The following is a 7947-nucleotide window of genomic DNA, read 5'->3' on the forward strand; positions in this document are numbered from 1 at the left end:
GCTCAACAAACCTGGAAAGTTACCCTTATGGAATGATGAATTGGTCGGTGTACTTAGTGGCTTTTGGTGATCATGGATGGATGAAGTTAGACTAGGATTGATGGCATGAGATCTTCCCGCACTATTGAAACTCCTGCAATACATACATCATTGGCATTTATCCAAGAATCATATCAAAAAAGGAAGATTTCTAATCAACTTAAGAAAACAGAATTTCATTATTTAGTTTCCTAATGCATGCATGGAAATACTTGCAGAATATTGTTAAACACCATTAGATCTAATACAAAGCTGAAGATATCATAAATGACAATTGAAACCTATTCCTGAAAACTGAAAAGATGTTGGCCAAAGTAGCAGAAAACCCTAAATTCCATAAGAAATCAGAATTCTGTCTTTTTGGGGTTGAATATGAGTTTTTCCTCAAACCATGGTCCCTGAAGGGAGGAGTGAGGCCAAATCCACCTGCTATCAACCTTTTTGGTATTCCTTTATCTCTCTAAAGCTACTACTAAAGCAATGCACAAATGGAAGCAAACTAATCAAATTCACCACTACTTGCAATGAAACAATGCTAAAACCAATTCAACACTTAATCTATGAAATAACCTACACATACAAGTACAAGAAGAGGAGCCTTTTCTGCTAGGGTTGGGCCCTAACCCAAGAGCTTCAGCCCTCTGAGTCAACTCAGTGCTGGATCAAGGAAATGTTCATTCTCATTATCATATCAAAAAAATTACATAACAATGTTTTGCCACAAAGCTTGAACTCGAAAATGCTTAGTGCTCTTACATAAAAAATCTGAATCCTAATGAGGCTCTAGGCCTCCTTATTTATACAACTGAAGTCTCCAACAACTTTCTTAAATATATGGAGGCTTTGCTCCCAAACTCAAGATGAACTGGCTTGTAACTGTCACTGGCTCGGTTGCCCATGATCTCCATGACTCGGCTGCTTGCAACTTCGAGCTAGTGCGATTTGATTGAGGAATATTCGAATGAGTGAGGATTTAAAGAGGAGAATCTATCTCCTATAATCTCTCCTCCTTATCTCATTCGATTTTTTTCCCTTAATTAGCTAAAATTTCCATGATTTTCTCTCAAAAACATGCAATCAATGCACATTGGACCACAAGGCATACATCTTACTTTTACGCAACTCATTAAGCAAAATATAATTAAAACATGTAAGGAATTATAAGAATAGTTTATTTTAATAAGCTCGGAGGTGTATTAAGGTCCATATAGTTACCCAATGATGAGGGTCATCACTTTTACATATGCACGAGGGGTCATAGTTTTGTCATACTGAATTTTAACTCAGTTTTTTTTAGAATTCGTTACTAATGCAGCAATTCGACAAGTCTCGTCAAGACGTTCTAAATAAAGTAACCACTCTTCCTCAGGTGAAGTACCCAGAAGTAATTCGAAATCTAGTTTTAAAGATGGGATTTCGCATTCGATAGGTAGGGTGACTTCTAGACCATAAACCAATTGGAAAGGCATGAATCAAGTCGTCGTCTTGGCAGAAGTTTAGTATGCCCATAATGAAGAAAAAAAGCATGAGATTTTAGTTCTTTTTGTGCATCCCAATGGTTCACTAAAGCATTGTGACCAAAACTTTGTTAACAACCTCAACTTGGCCATTGGCCTGTGGGTAGTAAGGATTTGAGCTATCGTGACGTAAGCCCAACTAAGCAGTGAGTTTTTTCATCATGTGATTTTGGAAATGGGAGCCATGGTCAGTCACTATCACCTGTGGTACATCAAACCGAGCTATGACATGGTTGAATAGACAGAGTCGCAGTTTCACCGTCAGCGGAGTAGGTAGGCATTGCCTCGGCCCATTTTGTAAAATAATCAACAGCAATGATGATGTATCCATGCCCCCCGGTCGAGTGAGGGTTACATGTCATAAAATCAATGCCCCATTTGGAAAATGGGCCAACGATGATAACTAGGTGTAAAGGAGCAGGTGGGGTTCACAACTTTCAGTTGTAAATTTGGCAAGCATGGCATTTTTGGACTGCAAGAATGCAATCTTTGAAAATAGATGGCCAAAAATAATTGGTGCGAAGGATATTTTGAGCGGTAGCATATCCTGACATATGACTGCCACAGGCTCTAGAGTGGCATTCATTCAAATCTTTCTCAACTTCCTCATGTGTTAGACATCGTCGAAGGACTGAATCGATGCCAAGTCGGTATAAGGTATCCCCAATAATGTTGTAGGGTTGGGACTGGTACCATATTTGGTGCCACTCAGAGAAATATAACTCTGATCAAAAGGTCTGAGTTTGGAGATATATGATGATATCCCCATACCATGGATCGTGGGTGCTAATAAGGAAGAGAGACTCGTCAGGAGTAAGCTCATCATATTGAGCAGTCGTGATTGCAGAGGGAAGGTCACAAAAAACAAGTGATTTTTTGGACTTAGCTTTGGTGAATTCTAAGTCAAAATCCTATAGGATGACAATCCATTTGGAGTATTTTCCCCCAAGAAACTGATGAGATAGAATATAGGTCATGGGGTTGCAATCAGATACCACTATAGTTTTGCGCAGAAGAATATAGTGATGAAAACGTTGGACAACATGAACTCCAGCCAACACCAACTTTTCTACATGAGCATATCGAGTCTCAGCATCAAAAAGGTTATGACTCAAGTAATAGATAACATGCTCATTTCCATCATCATCATCCTGAACCAACACCATACCAATGGTATTGTCAGCGGCAGCCAAGTACAGGAGATAATCACGATGATAATTCAGAGGATGCAACAAATGAGGACAACCTTCAAAGCATCAAACGACTTCCAAGAAATGTCATCCCAAATGAATGGGATTCATTTCTTTAGAAGGCAAGTAAAACCCTTGGCAAGCTCGGCATAATTAGGGATGAAACAACGAATAAATTTTTATTTACCTTGCAAACTCTAATGTTGATATAAGGAAGATGGAGGTGGAAGATTGACAATGGCCTCCACCTTGAGAGGATCAATTAGGATGCCATATTTAGAAACTAAGAAACCTACGAGACATCCCAATTCCATGCAAAAGACACACTTGTGAGGATTCAATCGAATATTGTAGTGTCGACAGCGAAGAAAAATCACTCGAAGGTGAGAGGGAAGGTCTTGACGTTTAAGCAAATGTGCAGGTAAATTGTCAAGATATGGTTGAATGATATGTCATAGGACGTAGCCTGTTGGAAGGTTGCACCAACATTTTTCAAGCCAAAAGGAAGCTTTTTGTAGGCGAAAGTCCCCCAAGGACAAATAAAGGCAGTTTTGTGTTGATCGGCAAGAAGAATATTAATTTGATTATATCTCGAGAATCCATCCATAAAGGAGAAAAGTTCACTCCCATCACCTTCGTCAATGTCAACTTTGGAAGTCCTTCAAACATGTCCATCACAAAGGAAGGCTTTTCTATCTACTATTGGAGGAGTTGATCCCACAAACTCAAATCTGAATACTTTTGATCTCGAAAACCATGTTCCTAGATTGCCACCTCAACTAGCTTTTCTTATACAAGTTGTTATTAAGGGCAAGACTATCTACCAAACTATCATGGATGAAGGATCATCCACATGCATCATGTCCATCTCATGTTGGAAATCCATTGGTTCCCCTCCTCTCAACCAGATTCTGAACACTTTAGAATCTTTCAATGGTCAAGGTTTCCGCCCATATGGTATTCTCAACTCCTTATCCATTCAATTGAAGGGAAATACATTCAATTTAGAAGTCGAGGTTCTTGATGCCAATCTCAATTACAACCTTTTACTTGGTCGAAGTTGGACTCATGCAATGTTTTGTGTGCTCTCATCTCTCTTCCATGTACTTTGTTTTCCCAATCAAGGGATAATTGTCACGGTTGATCAATTAGCTTTCTTTTCCTCTAATTGTGCAATAGGTAATGTGCCTTATGTTTGGAAAACCAACATCCCTTACGAAAGTTTTGGAGTAGGACTTTTCAAGGATCATGCCTTAATGGGAATTTTTTCCCTTCCTACTCCCTCTAATGTTGCCTCAATTAACATGACCCCGTCTCATTATGAACAATGGAATATTCCTAGTCCTGACCAAATTGATGATTTTTGCAATGTCATGCCGCTAAGCCCAGTTGAGAAAGATTATCAAGCTATCATTTTGGCTTTTGGGGCTGCATCTACAATTGATGATAAATTAAGGTTTTCCCTAGACAAACCAGACAAACAAGTGTAGGTTTTCCTAGTTTGTGTTGGAAAATGCAAAGTAAGACAGATAACCTACCTCTTTATGCCCTCGCGGATGAGTGCCTACAAAGAAGATCAAACAAGAGAGACAAAAGCATACATAGCATAGTTCACTCTAACATAAACTACATGATAGATCAAGGAGAATCATTCTAAATGAATAATGATTTATACATTTATGGAAAGTAAACACCTGATGTATTTATTAATAGAAATGAGGTAAGAATACAACCATAGGTTCCTTGATGTTGGAAGCGTCCTTTGTGGTGGATTTCCAAGTCCAAGACAAGACCATTCAAGCGCTCCTTCTCCTTAGTTAGATGGGCGGAATTTAGGCATAGTTTCATCATAGGAATGTAACCAAGCAATGACCAACCATTTGGGGATAGAAGGGACTTTATTTATAGGAAAGGAGATGGAGTTAGGGATCCATAAAAGAGGGAGGAAGGTCCACATATCAAGGGGAAGATCCCTAAAGGTAGGATCAACGACTGAAAATGGGAGAACTCGTCCATATTTTCATTCAACAACATCATCAACTCGTCGTTCTCGAGGCTTCTAGTAAGAGAAGCTTCTCCTCCACTTTAGGAAAATTTGCCAAAAGAGGTTCAGTGTGAGTTTTCCTATAAAAATTTGCGCTGGCAGTGCTAGGTCAACATGTTGCAGCAAGCCATCAGCGCGGGTCAGTAATAGTGCAAAGCGCGTTGATCCTGAAAACTAGGGTTTCAGGAAAATTTCTCTAGAATTCTCTTAGGGAAGCTTTTCTTCTCTCCTTCAAGGATGTTTTTGTATGTGTTCTATGGTGAGTACGCTGACAGCTTTCATCATTTGGACGTTCCAAGATATGGGACGGGAAGTGCGACAAAATACTGTGTAACAGCGACACTAGGGAAAAGGAAAATCAGTAGCAGAGAAACATTCAACATTCATTCCATTATAGGCCCATGGACAAAACACTGATTGAATAAGCATAGGGAGATCTACAAAAGCCACTCTCTGATAACACAATGGCACAACAGTTTACCACATAGGAGTCTGAATTGATTATTTATTATGTCATTCTTTCAATTATTTGACTGTATTTCCAGTGTCATCATTTGTTTAAGATTATGTCTGACCGATATTATTTGCCTGCAGGTAGAAGGAAGCAAGATGTTGGTCCATGGATTTTGCGCAATCAGGGAAAGAAATATGGTCCCTTACAAGCTTCAAGAACATTTCAATAGACTCGAAGGCACATCACCAAAAGATGGATGAATGCAAGTAAGGCATAGTGGCAAGAAAATTAGCTTGTCTCAAAACCTAGCAACTGCATCATTGTAGCATATAGTAAACATGTGTTCTAGGGTTTTCAAAAACCATCTACATCCACCTCTTCTTCTCCATCGTACTGTAAATATTGCTCAGCATAATACCAATAACTATTCTAAGACTGATTTGAGCATGTAACAGTCATTCGGCCTAAGAGAGAAGTGAGTAAGATCAAGAGTCATGAGGGTAGTTGAAGGCTCACATGAGGAGGTCAAGGGTCACGATAGGTGAACAGTCACCTCATCTCTATTAATGTTCCCTCGGGCCTCATTATCAGTGGACTTTAGCACTTGAGTTGAGGCTAGGATTAGATAGTTGATTTATGCTTGAGAGCTAGAGGCACTCAGCCCTTGGTACCTAGTAGATGGAGTTGTAGTGAGGCTATGGTTTTGCATTGGGCAATGATATGAGCAACCCAAGTTCCACTATTGGGTTTTGACCCACTGCTATTTATGTACTTGAGGTTGCAGCAGCATTAATAAGATGCTCTCTTTGTTCGACATTGATCCCCATGCTTACTCATGGTGACTGTATTGGCTCTCTGATACTTCAATATATTTGTATGTGTGTCATCATATATGAAATATGTTATGGACTTATTCATAGTGATTTCATGTATGTTTTTCTTTCGAATCTGTGTTTACTTGTTCCTTTCCATGTCAATGATCTATTACGAACTATTTTGCAATTAACTTATGGCATGTTCATGTTTATTGTATGTTCGATTGAGCTTCAAAACATTGATCCCTCTCATGGAATACCTCTCTTTATTACTGCTAAGACTTATTTGTATCTATGTTTCTAGTTTGTCAATCTTGGGTCGATTCTTGTTTCACTATCTGGGCATTTCACCCTTGTCCCCACTCTAACACCTTATCATTTGACAGCCAAGAGCAGAAGCATTTATGGTGGTAGACAGGCCCACATACCAGATGGGGCTCCTATCCCAAACAGTGTGAGGTCTAATTGGGACTTCACACTGTGGAGACCACCTCAGTTGTTGGCGGTACATTGGAGCCTGCAATTTAGTCTCATTTTTGTAAATTGATCCGTCTCGAATCTTACTCTCGGGGTGTTTATCTGATTTGTCCATTTTCAATGTTCAATCCCCAATGAGCATCTCTATCACTTGTCTCAGTTAAAGTTTGATGGCGAGGATGGAACATCCTTGACCAAGCACATTTTTTATTTCCTTAAGTTTTGTGAATCTTACGAGATCGACAATGAAGAGTTTGCTTGTGTGCTCTTCTCCCTCACCCTTGAAGGTCGCGTCAAGTGATGGTGCCACACATTGCCAGCAACTTCAATCCATTCATTCGATCAACTCATCGACAAGCTCTGACAAGCGTTTCACAGGTATGATTTTCAAGATATGTTTAGAAAGGTAAATGAGTTTAGGATGAAACCTGAAGAATCTTTAGAGGATTTTTCTTTTAGATTTGTACATCTTTGTTTTGAATTTCCTGAAAGAGATGTCGACTGGGTGTATTTGAGTGAAAATTTTCAACGGTTGGTTTTCATTTCTCTGCAACATCTTCAATTTGAAACCAATCTTGATTCTTGTGAATATCATGATAATCTGCAGATTACAAGTTTCCCAGGCTTTACCCCTAATTTTCTTTTGTGTATCTCTCTAAATATGGAACAACCTCAAGCCTCCGAGGAGGAAATTACTGCTTATGGGATTTCTCATCCTCCTCCTAATTTGTTACATAATAAGATTTTGGTCGTAAATGGTTCAAATGATGAAAAGTGCTTTCCAGGAAATGAACCAACTTGTATCGCCTTCGAATATTTCATACATCTTGTTGAATCCGAACTTGAAGATCAAGTTGATATAACATCTCTCCATGTTGATGAAACCAAGCTCGAGTCCATTGAATGCATGTCTAGCTCTATTCCTTAATTTCATTCACCTGTCGGCAATGACTTGGCTCAAATAAATTTGATTGTCCTATCAAATCCAAGGACCATGACGTGCATGAAAATCCATTTCTCCCTCTTGCTCACACTAATGTGCAGGATGTGAGCCCTGGTCCGATTGGTGCCCCTTCATCTAATTCTTTGCATCCATTGTACCCTGATTTATTTCATGGGTCTACTACACCGGTGGTTTCTACAAACCATTCAGAACTTTATCCTATTGGTTTTGGTTGCAGTGATGAACATGAGGGTGATGTTTCACAATTGCATTATGAGAATGATGAATCTCTTGTTCTGATCTCTTCCATCCACAGTCTTTAACAGGTGAAGAAGAAGGTTTTACATCTCGGCCAATTCAAGATGGTTCTCTCATTAATTCATTTTCACTCTCAATCCAAGGAGAGATATATGTGTCAGATAACCAAACTTATCAAACTGGTGGCTTAAGTGGTTGTCTTTATACCAA

This window comes from Pinus tabuliformis, chromosome X, assembly GCF_031772625.1.
Source record: "Pinus tabuliformis cultivar Carrire ecotype Pingquan chromosome X, CPIR1, whole genome shotgun sequence".
Classification (NCBI taxonomy): Eukaryota; Viridiplantae; Streptophyta; class Pinopsida; order Pinales; family Pinaceae; genus Pinus; species Pinus tabuliformis.